Raw genomic sequence first — 22,738 nt, forward strand, 5'->3', positions numbered from 1 at the left:
TACATTCAGGTACAATCAGGTATTCACTATGTTCATCCATATAATGTTGTACTTTTAATTCGACATTAGGGGAAAGTGGTTACCCTTCGTAGACTTTTTAGATTAGATTTTTTTACTATGTGATTAATTGTCGTATTTACCTAGTTTATGTACTTAAGTGTAACAAATATATTATAGTTTGTTACAAAAAAGTCCAAAACTATTATGCCAAAAGGGTTTTAAAGGGTTATAAGGCATTTTTCTACATAAAATATTTGTACGAATACCCCACGTATGGGTATAGTATGGTATGGGACGTTCGTACAGTAAATGGGGTACTTTCGTAGGCCATAGGATAGATTCATACAGGATAATTAAAAAGCCGATTCAAATCGTTAAATTTTTATTAATTATTTCAAAGATATTTATTATTATCAAAGAACCAACTTAATAATATGTGACTTGACATCGCGAGCCAGCACGCGTAGATCTGTGAAGGAAAGGGGAAGCAGGAATTAGAGAGAATTAATTCCTCAGAGCACTCGCTGTGATACAGTCGATAGAAAACGCTCAGCGCTACTATTTCTAGACGCAAGCGTAAAGGTTCGAGAGTGTTTGTGACCTCTACGTCACCAGTAATGCTGACCGCACGTCGCTGCAACCGATACAAGGCTTCCATTGTGCACTTAGCGGAGCCATCCCAGGGATGCGAGCAATATTCAACGCAAGACCGCACCCGCACCTGTATCACTAGCGTAGTGCCACTTAGGGAAGGAACAAGGGAAAAAAGGTTTAATCATTTAGGCGCCAAATGTTGATGAGTGACTTGCAGTTTACAACGAAATGAAATCAAAACAAAACCTGTCATAGGTTTCGAAATTCCTAAAAAAATCTTTTGAATAAACGCGAAGTTTCGCGGGCGAATCTCTAGTCGTAACAGATTATAAATATTTTTTGTAAAATATTTCGACTGTATTTTATGTTGTTAAATAGTTTTGGTGCGTAATCATATAACTTTATTTTTCATTTGTGGATTTTTATTTATTGTTTTATATATTAGTTTTGTATATTAGGTCTTATGATTTCTCTTTAATATATATATATATATTTTTAATTATTACTTAAATTCAACAGGTAGACAATAAGTTTTTTTTTTTAATTTTTTCTTTGTGTGAATGTTGTGTACATCTGTAATTGTCATTCATATCAGGTCCTAATTTTTTTCTCTTGTTTTATCTGTTATTTATAAGTGCTGAATATGTGTGATGTTGATGTAACTTTTAAATAAATAAACTTCTTTCTTCGTATATCCTTCGTCCATATACTGAAACACCTCCGTCTGTCGTTATTAGACCCTATTTATTGGATATAGCAGGTTTATTGCCGTTTGTTACGAAGAAACACCCTTTGATTTAGAGTTTAGGGAGCTATTTTTATCAATCAACCCCCTAAAGGGGTACCATTGTTCGTGTATTATTTTATACGCGAGATACGCTCGAGTTATTTATGGCGAGTGAGTTTTTTACACGAGTTCTCAAAAAGGGAGTGTACTGTTTTCATTGTGTGTTTGTGTTTATGTTGTTATATTTGTGGCACCCATCGCTGGGCTTAGGCGTCTTGTTCTATTTGGTATAAAATATGGATTAGATTCCACCAATCAGCATTGCTCTAAATGTAATCATGACTTGCTCATAATTTTTTTTCATCGTGATAATTTCTCCCTGATTTCATTTAAATATTATCTAAGTAATTTCGTTAACGTAAACTCGTAGTAGTTCCTCGGTTTCCTCAGAGGGCTCGTTGTGGGACGGCGGGATCTCCTACTTAAGCAATGCTAAGTAATAAATGTCTCCGAAAATACGTATATTTTGTAATAATGTTTAAAGTATGCGAGTAAGTACGCGAGCCTGGACTTCATTTTTTTTAATTCGTTTATTAGTGGTGGGGTTTTGTGCAATTGTGGTGCCCAGGTGGGCTTGCAGTCTTTTAACCTTTTGACCCAAACAAATACGTAAATAATTTTTGAACATTTTCATTTCTTGCCACTTGATGGTAAGTGGTCACCGCCGCCTATAGACATTGTCGCTGTAATATTACCCAACCTTGAAAATTAAGATGTCCTGACTCTTGTGCCTGTCAGCCACCCTTCAAACCGTACACAATAATACTAAGTATTGCTGTTTGACGGTAGGATATATTATGAGTGGGTGGTACCACACAAAGCTCTACCACTAAGTGAACGCATGAGCCACTGAGCCATTACGGCTCTTTTTTCGAATAACATTAGTTAAGTCATACCTAAATAGATTCATATAGTTATTTTTTTTTTACAGAAAATAATAATAAGAGACTGAGAAAGTACGGATAGAAAAACAAGTTTGATTTTTTAATATTAAAAAAAAAAACTCTTAATTAATGTTAATTACGCACTTAATTTTTTTTTTTTTATATTCACTGTCTCGTTGGTCTTGGCTTAGGTCTTATGAAGCGGTAGTTTATACAAAAAAAAAAAATATCTCTGAAATCTCGTTCGTACGAGATATGTTCTAGATATTGTACGTGTAAGTATGTAAGTTTAGAGTTTATAATTGTTTTTTTTTATTGCATTGGTTGGCGGACGAGCGGCCCATATGCCACCTGATGGTAAGTAGTCACCACCGCCCATAGACAAAGGCGCTGTTAGAAATATTAACCATTACTTACATCACCTATGCGCCACCAACCTTGGGAACTAAGATGTTATGTCCCTTGTGCCTGTGATTACACTGGCTCAGTCACACTTCTAACCGAAACACAACAATACATACATACATACATAATCAGCCTGTAAATTTCCATAACAATACAGTGTACTGTTATTTGGCGGTAGAATATCTGATGAGTGGGTGGTACCTGACGGGCTTACACAAAGCCCTACCACCAAGTAACATGAAAATAAAAGAAAAATATATCCCGCTCAGTTTCTTTCGCCGGTTCTTCTCAGGTCCGAGGTGTTAAATTCCGAACCGGTGGTAGATTTTTGACTATCAATAAGCAAGTGTAAACAGTTCTATATTGAATAAAGATTTTTGACTTTGATATGTTTTCATTTGCAAGCCCTTTTTGGGAAGGTACCATACACTCATCAGATATTTTACCGCCAAAAGCAGCGTTCGGTATTGCTGTGTTCCGGTTTACAGAGTTAGTGAGCCAGTAACATCTTAATTCGCAAGGTTGGTCACACATTGGCGACGTAAGGAATGGTTAATATTTCTTACAGCGCCATCGTTTACGGGCGATAGTGCTCACCATCGGGTGCCCCGTTTGCCCCTAAAAATACCTTCTAACTTGTTCTGCTATCCGTACGTTTTCTGTGTCTCCTTTTATTCTTTTTTCTCTGTACAGTACAGTTGTATATACATTAGCGCGGCCATTGTTTCTTGATGTATTAGATGGGGGTTCCGTTTTGAAGTTTTAAATATAAAAGAGAACACATTTGAATATGTCATTGTGAATTTGCGCGGATACAAGCTTTGTGCCGCGGCCGTGCACGCGCTTTTCGTTTTCAATGCGACTCAAACTCGTAATGCGACTTAGTTGAATTTTCTTGACTTTGTGAATTGTCCAGCGTAATCGTTTTTAGTGAGAATGGCGCTGCGAGAAATTCAACGATCAGATCGACGTTACGTCATCGAGTTCTGAGATCTTAAAAGTCACCTCTCTTGATTTTTTTAAAGTAACACTATATCCACGGGCTCCAAGTTGCCTCTGCCTCTTTCCACGTTTTGTTTTGTAGTTTTAGTCTGGTGTGACGGTTAACAATTTCTCTTATTAACTAAACAGCAGCAGATCTTTGCTGGTATTGCAGTTCGTCGTCTTTTTCGAAATACGTCTTTGGTTATATTTAACGAATCGTTGCTGTACATCGTGACTCATAACCGATCGTTCTTGTGTTATCTTTCTTTAAATTATAATAGTAATTATATGTTCTTGATTCCAACCCGATTCAACTTCGACTGTTCTTCACTAAACGTCAGTTATATTTTAACTAAGGGTTAATTCTACTTATTTATGTATAGTTACGATACGATTCCGATCTAACTTCGATCGGTTGCAAGTGACAGCAGAACGGCAACAATTCGATTCTATTGCGATGATGAGACAATTTTTTCGTAGAATTTAGCAAGCTGTACTCGATAATACTATAGAAACCTTGAATCCAGGATTTGGGAACAGCATTAGAAGCTAGCCACTAGACCAACGAGTAACTCTGTCTGTCTGTCTGTCTGTCGCTGTTTCACTGTCAAACCTATGAACCGAATTTGACGAAATTTGTTACGAAGCAAACTTGAACTCCGAGGAAGGACATAGGCTAGTTTTCTGCCTAACATATGACGACCAACCCCTAAAATGAGAGCGAAGCCGCGGGCGACAACTAGTCAATTATAAACAAGAAACATCTTATTAATATCCCACCGGTTTGAACCTGTTACCATTGGAACGTCCACCTGGGACTCCGTCACGAGAAACTAATAAAAAAATTTAATGAAAAAACTTTACGGATAAAATAATAAATATATATAATTATTATATAGTTATTATAAGTTATTACCTGCCAGGAAACGAACACCCTATACACCCCGAGGAAATAACAAATCATACCGAGTATTAAGCTTGTATAGTCTCCCGGCTCCGCGTGATTTGTGGCCGGAACTTGGTTATAGAGAGGCAACTCTTTTATTGGGGTTCCGTGGGCCGATGGTATTTTTTTAATTTTTTTTTTCCTTTAAATTGAGCTTACTCTTTTGACATTAGAGGAGATGAGGGATTTAAACCACTATATTTCACCACGCAGCTCCAATACGGGTTGGTGGAATACACCGCTAAGCACGAGATAAATTATAAACACAAATTTAGCAAATGAAACTCAGTGGTGCCTGCCTGGGTTTGACCCCGAAATCATCGGTTAAGATGCACGCGTTCTAGCCATTGGGCCATCTCGGCTCACATTACATACATTGCCATATTTTAGCCAATTCACAAAAGATATAAATGAATTATCAACCTAAACCTTCCTCGTGAATCACTCAATCCATTGGTGAAAACCGCATACAAATCTGTTAGTTAGTTTTTAATTTATTCGCAATTCGACAACTTGTTTTGATAAAGGACATTATTTTAATAACATTTAATTATTTTTTTTAATATTACGGAACCCATATTATATTTCTTTCGATCGTTCTTCATTCATTTTCATTCTTATGTCTCACTAAACTCTGTACTTAGGTTTTTGCACGTTTTTCTATAAGCAATATTAAGTATTATGTCCAGCGCTTGAGCGATAATATAAATATCACATGCTATGAATATACAAGGCGAGTGTTAAGAACAGAGAAGTCGAGCCAAATAAACAACATTTGACAGGGATTTGAAGCGATATAATTGGTCGAGAGCTATATCTATATATTTTAAGATTTTTTATCAAGTAAATGTCAAACAAATAATGTAATTGTCATATCTTTTATCTCTTTATTCGATTAGCGGTCTTTCCTTGATGGTTTTCCATTTAAATAAAAAAAGCGGCGGTTACGCAAACATTTCTCGCATCGCAACGCTTCCGCCGTAGACAAGCCTAAGAGATTTATGTTCAAGTTATTTTATAAGTCTCAGGGCGTAAACTGACAGATGGAAACAGGAAATCTATTACAAAGGGAATCAGATCTTCGGTCTGGGATTTGATATATTGTGATATATATATCTCCGTGACACCGTAGGTTCTGCCTTGGGTTTGTTTTATATTGAAGTTGGACATCTTTTTTCGCGTTATGAAATTATGATAGTTGATACTTATGATGCGTCCGCACAGGGTGACGTCGAAACTACACGATGAAGTAAACGCCAATAGAGTGTCAAGTCGCTCGAAATAGACAACTTCACGTCGAACTTATTTTTCTATATATATATTTTTGATGAAAAAATTTAATTACATTTATCACAATAATTTTTACATAATTACATAATCAGCCTGTAAATTTCTCACTGCTGGGCTAAGGCCTCTTCTCCCGTTGAGGAGAAGGTATGGAGCATATTCCACCACGCTGCTCCAATGCGGGTTGGTGGAATACACATGTGGCAGAATTTCGTTGAAATTAGACACATGCAGGTTTCCTCACGATGTTTTCCTTCACCGCCGAGCACGAGATGAATTATAAACAAATTAAGCACATGTAAATTCAGTGGTGCCTGCCTGAGTTTGAACCCGAAATCATCGGTTAAGATGCACGCGTTCTAACCACTGGGCCATCTCTCGCTTCATAATTTTTAGGTATAGTATTATTAATAAGTAGATTAATATTTTATTGTGATCAATATATCATTCGCATGTAATTAAAAACTAAATAGAAGATGTAGAACTTTTCACGTACGTGCTTAAGTATACGCGACATTTTTTATGTAAAAATAGGTTAGTTATCTGTATATACAGTTTTGAGTGTGGTTATGTTGTGTTACGATGTCTTGCTGAACGATGTTGGCCAACCATGATATGTTATTGTGGAACAGTGTGTCCAAAAACTCAAGTGTCGTTTTTATTCGTGCACTCTGATGGGCAATTCCGATGTAACTGGAAAGTGTTCAGTCTTGGGATTGATAGCTGTGTACTCCGAGGCACTGCTTTGCAATCCTAGCAAATTCCAGATATGATAACTTTTTACGGACCCAACTTGATTGAATCTAAGACACCTGGATCTCCGGTTTATGAACTACTTATAAGACCAATCGGTAGGGAAGCTATCCCTCCCTTTGATGGTAATTCCCCATAGACGCTGCCATTTTAAATATAAAACACTCTTTACACCGTCAATATATACCACCAACGACTGGATCTATGATGTTCTATCATTTGTCTGTACACTGGCTAACTTGCCATTAAAATGCCAAACTGCAAAAATCTACCTTGAAGATGAAATAAATAATTCAAAAAACTGTCACTCGTAAGTAAAAAATATGTTTTTTATAAATCTCGGGGGAGGTTATGCATCTTCACATTTTGGTTTTGTCAAAGAGGAGGATAATAAAAATTATATTTTCGTTATTGTTGCGAAGGGATTTTCGCTGCATTGAGATATTAGCTATAAAAAAAGGATACAAAACGAGTATGTGAAAGACGCAATCACAATTAGATATTATAATTATTATAGTTAAACACAGTTATGTTACCTAGCCCAAGTGTTCGTCAATAAGTAAAATGACTATCTCGATGGTCTAGTGGCTCGTTATAAGGCCGCATATCAACTCTGTGTCTGTGTCTGTGCTCTTTGAAGGTCAAGCCACCCACCGTATTGGATGATATTTAGTAATCAAATCAAATCAAAATATACTTTATTCAAGTAGGCTTTTACAAACACTTTTGAATCTTCATTTAACAAACTATTTAAAGTAAAGCTACCACCGGTTCGGAGTGTAGATTCTACCGAGAAGAACCGGCAAGAAACTCAGTAGTTTCTCTTTTTCGACATCTAAAAATACAGTCATGTTAGTTCAATACAATTATATATGTATGTTATGTCTCCTGTATATAATCTTGTATCGAATAATATGCCTTCTTTACCAATGTATTTTTTACAAATGACTTGAATCTATGAAACGGCAAAGTTAAAAATGTCTGCGGAATTTTATTATAGAAGCGGAAGTATGACCAACATTCCCTAAGGAAGGACTTTTAACACTTAACAACTGTTGACTTGCCCCTAAAACATCAGCGCAGCCGCGGTTGACAACTAGTGAACTTGTAAATTTTGTGTCAATCTATTTTATAAATTTACAATGTTTCCTTGATTAGAAGGATAGGAGCGTCTATCACGCCCGACTATCAGCAGCCTGCTGCTTAATAGAACAAAAAAAAAAAAACAAACAATTTACAAAAGGCTTCATGAAAAGACCACGGTCCGGTGTAACAATGGAGTGCCGTGGGCGCATTGCAGATTAAAAAAGTCTGCGCCTTGTTGTTTAAGATAAGGCTGTCTGTAGACGGACAGTTTTTGTTTTTTAAGTTTAATCTTCACTGATATTGTAAAGTGGGTTTGTTTGTTTGTTACGCAACCACGAAAAATTTTGCATTGATGATAAAAAAGCGTGGAGTTAATGCTTGTTGATTTCCAGGCAGGAGACATAACATACATATATTTTACTAACATGACTGTATTTTAAATGTTGAAAAAGAGTAACTACTGAGTTTCTTGCCGGTTCTTCTCGGTAGAATTTACATTCCGAACCGATGGTAGCTTTACTTTAAATAGTTTGTTAAATGACGATTCAAAAGTGCTTGTAAAAGCCTACTTGAATAAAGTATATTTTGATTTGATTTGATTTGACATGCACATTGTCAGGGGTTTAAGGAGGAATAAAGACCCTATACTTTGCACCTGTCCCCTTAAACGCGGGCGAACTGCGTCCGGAAACAAATTGTAAATTATGATGATAATAGTTGGGTGTAGTAAGAATTATGAATTCCATAAAATATTATTATAGGTTTATGATTGAAAAAAGAGATTTTATGAATGAAATAATGGGTGATCAAAAATAATTTTCTTTTGTTTTCTTATAGTCAGCGTTAAGTTTGAGATAGGAAAACTGTAGCAATATGTACTATAATAATTAAAATAGATTTGTATGTCTGTTTCATTTGAATTTAGAATTTTTTATTACATTGATTGTTTATTCGATAGAAATCCGGTTGACATACAAAGAAAAACGGTATTGAGTTATGTCTTTGTCTGTTTCGATATATTCTTGTGCATTTATATACTAGTTGTCATACGCGACTTTGTTCGCGTTTTAGTTGTTGGTCGTTCGTTCGTGCGTATCGTTTGGGGTTCGAGATTGCTTCATTGCACACGAAATTTCATGAAATTCGGTTACAGTTACAGTGTTACAGTGTAGCCATGAATGAGCAACAGATAGATGGAGTTACTTTTGCATTTGTAATATGAGTATAAATGTACATTACTTGACTTAAAAGAGTTCTTGGTTTCGAAAGTTAAAATTTTTGACTTTTCTCTACTGTAACATGCATGTATTACAAATAAACCTTCCTCTTGAATCAGTGTATTCATTGATGAAAACCGCATGAAAATTCGTTTCATAGCTTTAAAGATCAAAGTGTACAGACATCAGGAAGTGACTTTGTTTTATACAATGTAGATATAATTTTACAGTGTCATCTGTCTTGATATGAAAACGTTAGGAAATTCACACGCCCTCCACATTTCATTTTCTTTTTATTTATTTTTAGTGGTTAGGTAGTGAAGTGACAAATGTCCACCTGGTAGTTACTACGGTCCATAGAAATTAACACTATAAGAAAGTATACCTTGAATCGCTGATGCGCCTCCGACCTTAGAAACTATGGTGTCCCTTGTACTCATAGTTACACTAACTCACTCAAAACACAGGAACTCAACAATATAGTCCGGTCAATCTAGACATTTACTTAAATTAAAAATGTTGAAGTTCCCCACCTCAAGGTGAAAGGTCAAATTAATGAGTTTTTCGCGATTTTCAGAAAACGTTGAGCTTTATTATAAAATACTCGAGACAAAAATTGTAGATCATAAAATTATCTACAAAAAAATTAATTTAAAATTATATTTTGAACAATGTTACCAATTATCAGCTTGTTGTAAGTTTTTGTATCTTCACTCTTGTTTTCTGGTCCAATTTGACCGGATTAAATACTACGTATTGCTGTTTGACGGTAGAATATCTGACGAGTGGATGGTACCAATCCCAAGCGGGCTCGCATAAAGCCCTTCAGTAAAAATATATTTTACTTGTAGGGCTTTGTGTAAGTTGGATTTTGTAGACAAATACAAATTCAATAAATTCAATCAGTAGTTAACGAATTGAAAAGAAAACTCAATTAAATTCTAATTACCTTAGATATCGTATTACGTGTTTATTTTAAACGCAATTGAAAGTTATTTCGATGTTCGATTGTTTCAAAAATCTCCTAAGTGCACTTCAATAAAAATATTTAAAAGAAATAACAAAGTCAATTATTTTATTAAATTTATAAACAGATGGCAATCGGTTTCAGTTTAAAAAAAATATATATATTTAAACAAAATTCAATGTCATCTTATAAAAAACCATCTCGTATGTAGACGACCTAACAGATATACGCTCAGACAATTTTAGATATGGATAGCGTGGACGGATTTTAGTTAGCGGGGCTTTTATGAGGAACAATATGAAAACTGTATTCAAATTATTGTATAACACTAATATTAAAACCAAATAATAGTATTCAATACGTTTGCATTAACGAATTAAAAATGGATCCGTCACAGGACGCATGTTATGAAATTTAGCATCAAATATTTTTTAACAATGAAGTAGCGTTTATAACATCTATAACATTTGTTTATTAATTGTCAAAATTTTACGACCGGTTCGGAGAGAAAATCAGAGAAGAAGCGAAGCAATAAAATCCGCGGTATAATTTACTTTTTCTTAAATATATATTTTTTTATTTTTCGTCGGCTTAAAGGCGATCGTTTCATTCCCAAGGCGTGTTATAATTAATCCTACTATAAGTAGGCTATTAATGTTCCACTGTTGGGCTAAAGCCTCCTCTCCCTTTGAGTATAAGGTTTGGAGTTAATTCTATGTCATCATCAGGTCTTCATGACACATGTAGGTTTCCTAGTGATGTTTTCCATTCGCCTGGTACGAGATGAATTACAAACACAATTTAAACACATGTGAATTCAGTGATCGGTCTATTATATTAGGTTAAATAATTAATATATTTAACATATATATATACATATACATACATATAATAAAATCGGAGTGTCTGTTTGTAATATTAAAATAACCGCTTTTTACTAAATGCATATGTATTTATACACGGGACATATTATACCAAATTTTTTTATTTTTCTTATTTTGTTTGTCTTTCTGTCAGTCTGTTTGTTCCTAATCTCTGGAACGGCTGGACCGATTTTGACGGGATTTTCACTGGTAGATAGGTGATGTAATAAGGAGTAACTTGGGCTACAATAATAACTTCTTTGTTAAATTCAAACGCGCACGAAGTCGTGGGCACAGTATATAGCAACGAATATAGTAATCTACTCACATATAAAGGATTAGTAGAGACCGGGCAGAGAGATATGACGGCATAAGTGAGCGTCACGCCGGTCGCCGTCACGGCATACGAATCGGTCTTTACCCTCAAGATGAACCAATAAATGCAAATCATCAAAATGCCTGCAACTACAGGCACAAGGGACTTAACATTTTAGGCCCATTGGCCTTATAAGGAATGCCTTAATTGTTCACGGGAACGTCCATGAGCAGTGGTGACTTACCATCAGGTGGTCCATTTGACCGTCCCCCATTCGAAGCCATGAACAAAAAAATAATTAACTTAAAGTGACGTAAATCTACGTCTTCAAAATTAAATAGTAATTTTGTGCAAATAATACGTATTCTAATAAGTCTATTCGATAGTGAAAAGTTAAATTAGTATATTGTTAGAATACGCGAATGTTAATCTTACGAGACACGAGCAATGAATTGGGATTTTTGTGAATGTATGTAAGAGCCGTGATGGCCCAGTGGTTAGAACGCTTGCATCTTAACCGATGATTTCCGGTTCGAACCCAGGCAGGCACCACTGAATTTTCATGTGCTTAATTTGTGTTTATAATTCATCCCGTACGCGGCGGCGAAGGAAAACATCGTGAGGAAACCTGCATGTGTCTAATTTCAACGAAATTCTGCCACATGTGAATCCACCAACCCATATTAAACCTTCCCCTCAAATGTAAAGGAGCCTTTAGATTCAGGAAACGACTGTTTGTATCGCGGGCGTATTCGCGAGTTAGTTAGTTTCATTGAAGAAACTAGTTTTAGTTACTTCAATGAAATTTCGAACCTTTTAATATTGTCTAGATATTTATACCTTCGAGACTTTTAAAAGCGATACTACGATAAGGTCAAAGTCAGTCACCCGTCGATAGGATCAGTAATCAAAATGTTGAATTCGCAACAGTTTGTGCCGTTTTATTTTTTTGTAATAAAATGCCGAGACTATCACAATGCACAAAGGAGTTGGTGGTCTATAAAAAAATTGTCCATTTTACGTCGAGACTTGCGAGGGAATCTCTTAGTTTAGTCTAGGAGATGAATGGCCTTTTGTATTTTGACGGTTTATTATGTTTAACCTTCCATTTGAGTGACGTTCTCTGTGATTATTGTTTTTTTTTTGCAAGAATTCAGAGAGGCTAATGAATTAATCGCTTATTTTATGTTTATAATAAAAACTAGAGCTGTTATAATATTTTTATTGATATGTAATATGTATTTGCGGATGCTACTATACAGAGCTTGATTTAAAGGTTTTGAAGCTCCGGGGCAACGAAGAAATGGGGGCCCCTGATGGTATGTCAATAATATGGTATGACGTCGTGACGTGACACGTTGCGATGGTAGACGCTGCCCACTGTTAAGAATCAGGTCACGACATCGCAGGTGCCGACATTTATTGTCACTTGGGTGTAATGAGCTAACATGTTGGACCTTCTGCTGACTTCTCATCCGTATGGCTACCAGGTTATCGTCGATCCTCTTCTGGAGGAATATAAGTCTGCCTCTAGGTCCTTCAAAAACGTGATTGCTAAGGCGAAGACGAAGTAAATTGGCAGAATTGGCGAGAGACTAGTACGCCTCCCTTCAGGAACACGTACGTTCTGGTTTTACGCTAAGGCTGTTTTAGGGAATTTCTGTCAGCCCTCTTTTTCATCTTTGCAAAGGGACGGTGAGTCATTGGCCCATACCGCGAAGGAGAAAGCTGATCTTTTAGGCTCTCTTTTCGCGGTGAACTCGACTCTGGATGACCGAAGAAAGTCGCCATCAAAAATACCACGATGCCGGAGGTTAAATTCCGGCAAAGTGCAGTTCGTAAAGCACTCCTTTCCTTGGATATTCATAAGTCAAATGGACCCGATGGTATCTCTCCAATCGTGACTTGTGCTCCCGAGTTGGCGCTGGTCTTAACGCGTCTTTTCCGGCAATCCTATGCATTCGGCGTCGTCCCAAATTCCTGGAAGACTGCTTTGGTGCATCCGATTCCTAAAAAGGGCAACTGCTCAGACCCGTCCAATTATAGGCTTATAGCTATCACCTCCTTGTTCTCCAAGGTAATGGAGTCCATTATAAACTGCCAGCTCCTGCGGTACCTAGAGGAGTACCAGCTGATTAGCGATTGCCAGTACGGTTTCCGTCGGGGTCGCTCAGCCGGTGATCTTCTAGTTTACCTGACTCATAAATGATATACTCATAGATGACACATAAAAAAAAACATATGAACACAACATGATATTAAAAATATACAAAATGTCGTAACGTTATGACGTCATAGATTTTTTTTTGCTAGGCAAGCAAATGTGTCGTCTGATGATAAGTAGACACCATAGACATTGGTGCTTTCAGTGTAGTGGCTGGCTCATTTACCCCTCAAACCGGAAAAAAAATACAAAGTATGTCAAATATGGTGAGTGGGTGGTAGCTACCCAGCTTGGCTTACACAAAGGCCTACCACCAAGTAAGTATAGAATAGTTTAGTATTTATGTGTGGTAGATCCAAGACCGACTCCAATGTCGTGACGCCAAATGGAAAGACATTCTCTTATACAATCGCGTTCTCCCTCTAACACAACTCTCTATCCTATATACTATATTATGCTTCGTTATATATATATAGCCGAGATGGCCCAGTGGTTAGAACGCGTGCATCTTGACCTATGATTTCGGGTTCAAACCCAGGCAAGCACCACTGAATTTTCATGTGCTTAATTTGTGTTTATAATTCATCTCGTACTCGGCGGTGAAGGAAAACACCGTGAGGAAACCCGCATGTGACTAATTTCAACGAAATTCTGCCACATGTGTATTCCACCAACCCGCATTGGAGCAGCGTGGTGGAATATCCTCAAACCTTCTCAAAGGGAGAGGAGGCCTTAGCGTAGCAGTGGGAAATTTACAGGTTGCAAATGTATGTTAAATGTAATATCTATATAATATATAATACAAAACTCTTTTATTTATTTCAAAGAACAATCTGCGGGGTCCTTGCCGTTTCTTCTTGCTCGAGGCTGTATTCCGACACGATGACACAGTTGACATATTGACCATTCGAAAATACTTTACTGTATAGTTTTATATTTGAATCGTACAAATTTGATTTAACTGTTAATATCAGCGCGTCGATAATATTTTCATCGAACGAAAAACTTAAAATTTCATTTTAAAAATTAAAACGTCCGCAAACTCCTACACTACAAAATAATGAATACAAAATATTATATTTCGGGCAGACGTTGCGTTCAGGCACTCCAGACTGTGGAGATTCGCGTTCGGTATGAACTCTACTCCTTGATTTCTTGCTCTCCCTGCTTGATGACGAAACATAACGTTTAAGTAGTTTTTAAACTTGCTTGCGTGTATATAAATGGAGTTTTTTTTTTCTTCGGATGTTTTGACTCTTTGCTCGGCGGTCGGAATTTGTTGTTGAAAATTTTAGAAGATCGTATATTAAACAGTTATCGAACTCTTATTTAAAGTTTTATACCATTGATAGCATTCAAGTTTTTCAATGACTATTTTACTAATTGGTTAGTACACTTGTGGTAGAATTTCAAACGAGAGATATTGGTTTATACCCTGTTCAAGTTAGCTCGATCTTTTTGACAGACGGGCTAGTGATGGGAAACAGAAAATATAACATATAAAACAGTCGATTGAACGATGGAATGCGTAATTCAAATTAGAATTAAAAAACTGTTTTCTTTGTTTTTCGAAAAAGTGTTATAACAGTTAAAGAGGAGCTTCAAACCGGAACACATCAATACTGAGTACTGCTGTTTGCCGGTAGAATATCTGATGAGTGGGTGGTACCTATCCAGACGGGCTTGCACAAAGCCCTACCACCAAGTACTTAGTTTTAAATTAATTCCTAAAACTTGATAACATTACATTTAATTCAACAATGTAACACGACGATTGAAAAGTGCTTTATATTCCTACTTGAATGAAGATTATTTTGATTTTGAAAAACTTGGCTTAACGAGTATTCTTGGTATATTAAAGCAATGAAAAACTGGTTTTAAAAGATGATTCAAGTATGATTTTTACGCTATCATTTGAAGCTTTTTCATTCGTGTTTCGATTTGTCTACAGTTTATATAAAGCCTCGAGAACTCCAGTTAGTATAATTACTTCAAACGTACGTGCTTGGTAAAGATTTTTGCCTGTTCACATAACTTTGTACCAGCCCCTCATCATATGTTCTACCGCCTAGCTGCAACACTTTGTATTGATGTGATTCGTAAGGCTGAGTGAGCCAGTGTAACTACAGGCACAGGGGATATAATAACCAAGTTCACAACGTTGATGGCACGTTGGAGATGTCAGGAACAATTAAAGTTTCTTAAGGCACCAATGTTTATAGGCGATGTGGTGACCACTTAACATAAGCTGGGCCATATGCTTACCTACTAAAATATACATATATTTTTCTTTATCAAAAAGTATTTAAACGTATGTTTGCGTGGACGAGATCGTAATCAAAATCAAATCAAATCAAAATCAAAATATACTTTATTCCAGTATGCTTTTACAAGCACTTTTGAATCGCCATTTAACAAACTATTTTAAGTAAAGCTACCACCGCTTCGGAATGTATATTCTACCGAGAAGAACCGGCAAGAAACTCAGTAGTTACTCTTTTTCAACATCTAAAAATACAGTCATGTTAGTTAAATACAATTATATATGTATGTCATGTCTCCTGCTTGGAAGTCAACGAGCATTAACTCCACGCTTTTTTATCATCAATATAATCTTGTATCGAATAATATGCCTTCTTTACCAATGTATTTTTTACAAATGATTTGAATTTACGAAACGGCAAAGTTAAAAATGTCAGCGGATTTTTTTATAGAAACGGATACCTTGCCCTGAACATATTACCGTCTACGTGCATTGGATTATTTTCCCGAACTACAGTACTTTTAAACACAAATACAGATGTGACTGAGTTTGAACTCTTCGATTAGAACGGTTTTAATCTACTTGACTGTCTAAAAACAAATGATATTTAAATTTCTCTAGGCCCGTGTAAACTATTTAACTGAGTAGTTACAATATCCAATTAAAATATACCATATACGGCTTTGTAAATCGTTTTTAACCGACTGCGTAACGACTTATAAATCAATTGAGACTTAATATCGTTTCAATAAACAACAAACTCCACATGTGGGAAGGGGAACGTTCGTACGTCAGTCGAGTTCCAAAAATTGGTCACGCGTCTCGCTCTAACGTCCGCTTTGTGAACGAGAGGGCATGCGATTTAATGGTTCGCGTTCGTCACGTGGGACTAACGACGGTTTAATTTGAAGACGTTTAAGGCGTATTTCTTGTGTTATAATTATTTGTAACTAACTTTGAATTGTTTTCATAGAATCAAAATCGAAATATACTTTCGACTTTGCTCTTATGAGAGTTTTTAACCGATTTCAAATGGGGAGGTTATCGATTTTTCAAGTTTTTTTTTTTTTTTATATCGCTCGTCTGAGTGTGCTGTTATTTATGAACGTATTTGCATTTTTTTTTTTAGTTTGGAACGGACCAAGGTTTCGGTTTCATTTAAATTTAAAGATTTGTTTCTAATATTTTTAATTTTTGTATATGTTCTAGCTTTAACTGCGCGTAATTTATGAAAGTTTATTTATAGCACATAAAACCTCACCCCCATTTTAGCATCTCGAGGAGTGGATTAAAAAAAAGCCTAGCCCATGTCCTTCTCCGGGACTCAAACTATCTCCATTCCGAATTTCATCTAAATCGGTTCAGCGTTTTAAGCGTGAAGACGTAACAGACAGAGTTACTTTCGCGTTTAGGTTCGAATAGATATTTATTTTCTCCGATAATTAAATGCTAAAGAAATCATTTCTCAAACAGTATTTGTTAAATACGTAGAAAGTTAATTGGGGATTGGCCAGCAATAATACGAATAAGGGTTAAACTACCCCTTAAGTCTCCAAGTTCATTATAGCGCGAACTCCATTCGAATTTCTTGTTATAATTTAAGTTTTGGGTCTTGTAATAAAATACATCGAATTCTATTATTGTAACTGTTATTATTATAAATGAGAAAATGTTTTTGTTTATATGTTTGTTACGCTTTAACGTCGTGACTAATCAAGCGATCGACGATCGGTATAGGGGACTCAGGGTGCCTAAGATATTTCCCTTACCCCCATTAAACTTATTACGATACTAGTTCGAATATCGAATTGTAGTCGGTCAATACTAGAAATGTTTTTGTTTTTTTTTTTAATTAGTTTTTAATTTGTAGTAAACGACGTTATCGATGGATAAATTGAAAATCTTATGTTGTATTTTTATAATGTGGCCTAGTGGCTGGATACGTGAATCATAAAGAAAGGTAGCGGGTTCAAATCCAGGATAGAAGCACCGAGCGTCAGTTTTTTATTTATGAAATGGGTGGGTGCACTGGCAATAAGGCCACCTGATGGTAATGGTCGTCACCGCTCATTGCCATTGGCGCCGTTTAAAATCTTAACCATTCTTTACATCACCAATTCGCCACCAACCTTTGGAACTAAGATGTTGTGTCTCTTGTGCCTGTAGATACACTGTCCACTGTCTCACCCACAACAAACCGGATCACAATAATACTAAGTATTGCTGCTTTGCGGTATATCCTCGGAGGTAGTTCTCAAGGGAGAGCCCATGTAATTCAGGATATAAGACTTTATAGTCACTAGAGTAATGAACTGTGCGATAGCTTGAGAAGCATTGACTTTGTCGGTTCTAAGTTCGTGAAACTCAAACTCAAATTCCTTTATTCAAAATAGAAGCATTACACTTACTTATTGATGGTCAAATTAAACACTACCACCGGTTCGGAAAAAGGAACACCCTGACCTGAGAAGAACCGGCGAAAGAAACTCAGCGGGTCTTTTTTTTTTTTGTCAAATTAATTAGATACATAATTGTATATGAATAGAAACAGCCAGGAGGTTTCATTCCCAAGGTGTGCTATCAAACATAAACTCACTAATTGTATAGTAACCTTTCGCACACAAGCGTTCCTTAACAATTTTTTTTTAATTTGGCTACAGAAGCATTTTGAACGCCTTCTGGAATCCTGTTGTAGAAGCGTATACATTGCCCCACAAAAGAGTTACTGACTCTATGCAGTCGAGTAACAGGAGTAACAAGATTGTGTTTGTTCCATGTACCAATGGTATGAGTTTATGATGATGAAATTATTTAAATGTTTAATAATTAAAATTTTTCACCGACCCGGTAATCAATTCCGCTATATATTCAAAAAGATTCACTGACCACTTAGCTAAAAGGAAAGCAGGTGACTTAATCGTGAAAGTTAAAATTACATAAATATACTACTCTAATAGGGCTGTTCGGTTGCGATTATATTGCATAAGAGGAGCGTTTACGATAGCGGACGCATAAGCGAATTCTTCCGTCAGGTAAATTTGTAAATTCGATTTGAAATATAAATCATCTTAAACCGTCCTCAATAAATGCACCATCTAACATAACTGACGCGTAAATTCTGAGATAAAGGCGTCCAATAATTAATAATTAAATAATTAATAATTTAAGATATATCGCTAAATTAACGTATTATATATGCTTGATCATATATATAAAAGATCTGATATGTTAACAATCTTCCATAAACTTAGCATTTTATACAAACATCGATTAGAACACGATATAGTTTATATTTAGATTTTATAAATATATGTGATGTGTAGAAAAAAAACCACTCGCCATCTCGTATACGACGTGACGAGCCCCGGTCTTAAAGACCCCAGCGTTTTCTATATTAACCCTTCCGAATAAATTTGCCCGGTGTTTATTTAAAAGTCCGCAGGTGGCACTTCAGACGGGAGTTATACAAGCGTTTAAGTGCTAAATAATGTTTTTTAATTTGTACTAGGTACCCGTTTTGTATAAAATTTATTTTATTAGGGTAATTATTGATTGAGACGAGCTGGCACGCTCGTAGCCTTGTATTAAATTAAAAAAAAAAAAAAAAAAGATGTAATTAAAGTTTATGTTCTGAATATATTAATTGAAAAGGTATTATTACAATTGGATTGGATTGAAACGTGAGTGAGCCAATGTAACACGGCCAAGGGACATAACGTCTTTAATTTTTAATGTCGGTGGGCATTATTTCTTAAAGTGCTAATGTTTATGGACAGAAATGATATACCATTAGGTGAGATATTTGCCAGTAGAACTGATTTAAAAAAAAAAAAAATTACAATGAAAAAAAAAAAGTTGTGTAATCCGACCACAAGATAATGGCCATATAAAGAACATTTGACATGGAATTAACGCGATACCACATGAAAATTCAGTGGTGCTTGCCTGGGTTTGAAACCGAAATCATCGGTAAGTAGCTTTCTAACCACTGGGCCATCTCGGCTGAATAAAGATTAAATAATAGAAATAAAGAAAAGGTAATTGAAATTAACGATGAATTCAAACTGACGATGAAGATGAATTGCGAAAGTGCACGTGTGTTTGTGTGATCAATGAGATGTGTATGTGTGCTCGAGTATTGATGTGTGTGTGTTGCTTTATACATACAAAATATTGTAATATAAATCAAGGTGATATTGCTTAGAGGATACAAGATTTCGACTCTGATTCCACGGAGTGGTTGTTTGAGGCAGAAAATATCAAAATACCACTGCACCTGATTTGTTCAAATTTGGTATGGAGCGAGTTTGAACTCCAAGTCCTAACATATAACGACTGACCCCGAAACGCAAGCCAAGCTACGGGTGACACCAAGTACCTAGACTATATTTATTTACTGTCCTGCATGTAAATCAATATACTGAGTCCACTTACTTTTTGCGTAATCTTGGTTTATTATATTTATGTAATATATACATACATTTAATTCAAGCGTTCGAAATGCCCCTGTTGGCAAATTTTGAAGAGTTTCAAGCGAATGCTTTTTCAAAGTTGTTATATAATTAGTGAGTTCATGGTTGATACAATGAAACGATAGAATCTACATTCCGAACCGGTGGTAGCTTTACTTTAAATAGTTTGTTAAATGACGATTCAAAAGTGCTTGTAAAAGCCTACTTGAATAAAGTATATTTTTATTTTGATTGCCTCCTGCTATTTCTTTTTAATATTGTGTATATGTAAACAATCAGAAATTGATTTAAAACAAACCTGAGCTGAGTTTCTGTCGCGAGTTCTTCTCAAGTATGTAATATAATATAATGCTTCTGTATACTTACTTTGTATTTCAAATATTGGAAAAGAGTTTGTCGGTTCATCTCGGTAGAATCTACGTTCAAAGCCATGCCTATAAAGACCCACTTGGACTTAGTAGTTTTTGCCAAATAAGTAACGAAAATAATTCATGTTTTAATGAAAATAAATTACAATTCGTAGCTTCCGTTCATTTCATTATCAGACAATATTAATTCTTAAAACTAGATAAAACAACAGTGACCATATCTTTAATGTAATCTTATTGAAATGTATTTAAAGCGATTATTTTAGATAAGGACATTTCATAACATTGATTTTGAATTTTAAATCTTTATTAATTACGGGTAGTGTTATGGTTGGAAGATATCAATACGCAGTATAGCAAAATCGATTTCGGTTAATTTAATTTTTGATCGTTTGATAAAACGAAAAAATGTCATTTCCCTTGGTGGTAGGGCTTTGTGCAAGCCTGGGTAGGTACCACCCACTCATCAGATATTCTACCGCCAAACAACAGTACTCAGTATTGTTGTCTTCCGGTTTGAAGGGTGAGTGAGTCAGTGTAACTGCAGGCACAAGGGACGTAACATCTTAGTTACCAAGATTGGTGGCGCATTGGTGATGTAAGAAATTGTTAATATTTCTTAGAACGCCATCGTCTAATGGGCGGTGGTGACCACTTACCATCAGGTGGCCCATTTGCTCGTCCGCCTACCGATATAATAAAAAAAAAATCCGTTTTGTTCTACAAACGAAATCGAAAATCTTTATGTGTCTCTGAGCATGATGCGTGTATTGCCTTCCAGGCAGGATATATTGCATGTATAACTAAAGTAACTTTGTATTTTAAATATTGGAACAGAGCGACTACTGTATTTCTTGCCGGTTCTTCTCGGTCGAATCTACACTCCGAACCGGTGGTAGCTTCATTTGATATAGTTTGTAAAATGACGATTGAAAAGTGGGTAGTGTTTAAATATTTACTATTCAAAAACGCTTCATTGCAAAGTTAACTTGAGTGAACAAGAGAAAACATTTGATTTGATTTAAAATGTGCGTAACTGCATACACAAGGGACATAACATCTTAGTTGCCAAGGTTGATGGTATGGTATGGTATAATACCAAGGTCTATAGGAAATGGTGACCACTTACCCTGAACTCCAAGGAAGGACAATTATATAAAAGATGACCATCACATAGAACGCCGCGGGCGACATAAATAAAGATACTGCCTTTCGAGGTGCCTTGAAGATCTCGGTTCTCTGCCTTTTAATTAAAAAAAACGGCGATTCAAATGTGATTTGTTGTATAGTTTATTTGGATAAAATATAGTCGTTTTGATATGCAATCTGACACGTTCTTAGCAAGGTCGTGGGTTGAGAGGGCCTTTAAGACTCCCATATTCTCTTAATATATTTGAACATAAAATTTAAACTTTATAATAAATCAAACGAATTTAAGCACTGATTGGGATCACACGTTACTGGCCCGTGAGACACGAGGTCTCCTAGTTTAGGGGTACAGGGCCTCTTTGATGTATGTACATATGTCTGTATGTATGTATTTAACTATTTATGTACACTTAATATCAATAAAAACATTATTATATTTTATTTAAAACTATTGGGTCGCCCGCGAAACTTCGCGTTTATTCAAAATATTTTTTAGGAATTCCGTAACCTATGACAGGTTTTGTTTTGATTTCATTTCATCGTAAACTGGAAGTCACTCGGAAGAGTGACTCCACGTCTATGATGATGATGACGTGATGATCTACATTTAGCGCCAAAATTATGAAATATATATTGTTGTGTTCCGGTTAGAAGGGTGAGTGAGCCAGTGTAATCGCAGGCACAAGGGACATAACATCTTAGTTCCCAATGTTGGTGGCGCATAGGTGATGTAAGGAATGGTTAATATTTCTTACAGCGCCTTTGTCTATGGGCGGTGGTGACCACTTACCATCAGGTGGCCCATATGCTCGTCCGCCAATCAAGGCCATAAAAAAAAAAAAAACTTTTTTTGAATTAAATTTTTAATGTTGAATAGTATACATTACTTCAGTTTGAATTGGAGTTTGTCGATACCAATTTACTTTAATTATTTTCTTGTACAGACGTAGCGCTCTCTGACGTCTCTGACGTCCGGCCAGTACTTTTGTTCCGCTCTCTTAAATTGATAATTTTTTAAATTGTAACAATTTAGTAAATTACATAAATACATACACATCTAAGTTATTCATTAGTTTAAAATGGTAGTTATTTAGTATTTGTAATGCGTCTCCTCTGTTCCAGAATTTTCCAGACCTGTCAAGTCTAAGTGGCGATCTCGCTAATGTTCTAAGCTCTCAGAAAATTATAGAGGGACGAAAATGCGACCGTCTACGCGGTAAATAACTATGTTTC

Source organism: Vanessa tameamea, chromosome 28 (genome assembly GCF_037043105.1).
Source record: "Vanessa tameamea isolate UH-Manoa-2023 chromosome 28, ilVanTame1 primary haplotype, whole genome shotgun sequence".
Taxonomy (NCBI): domain Eukaryota; kingdom Metazoa; phylum Arthropoda; class Insecta; order Lepidoptera; family Nymphalidae; genus Vanessa; species Vanessa tameamea.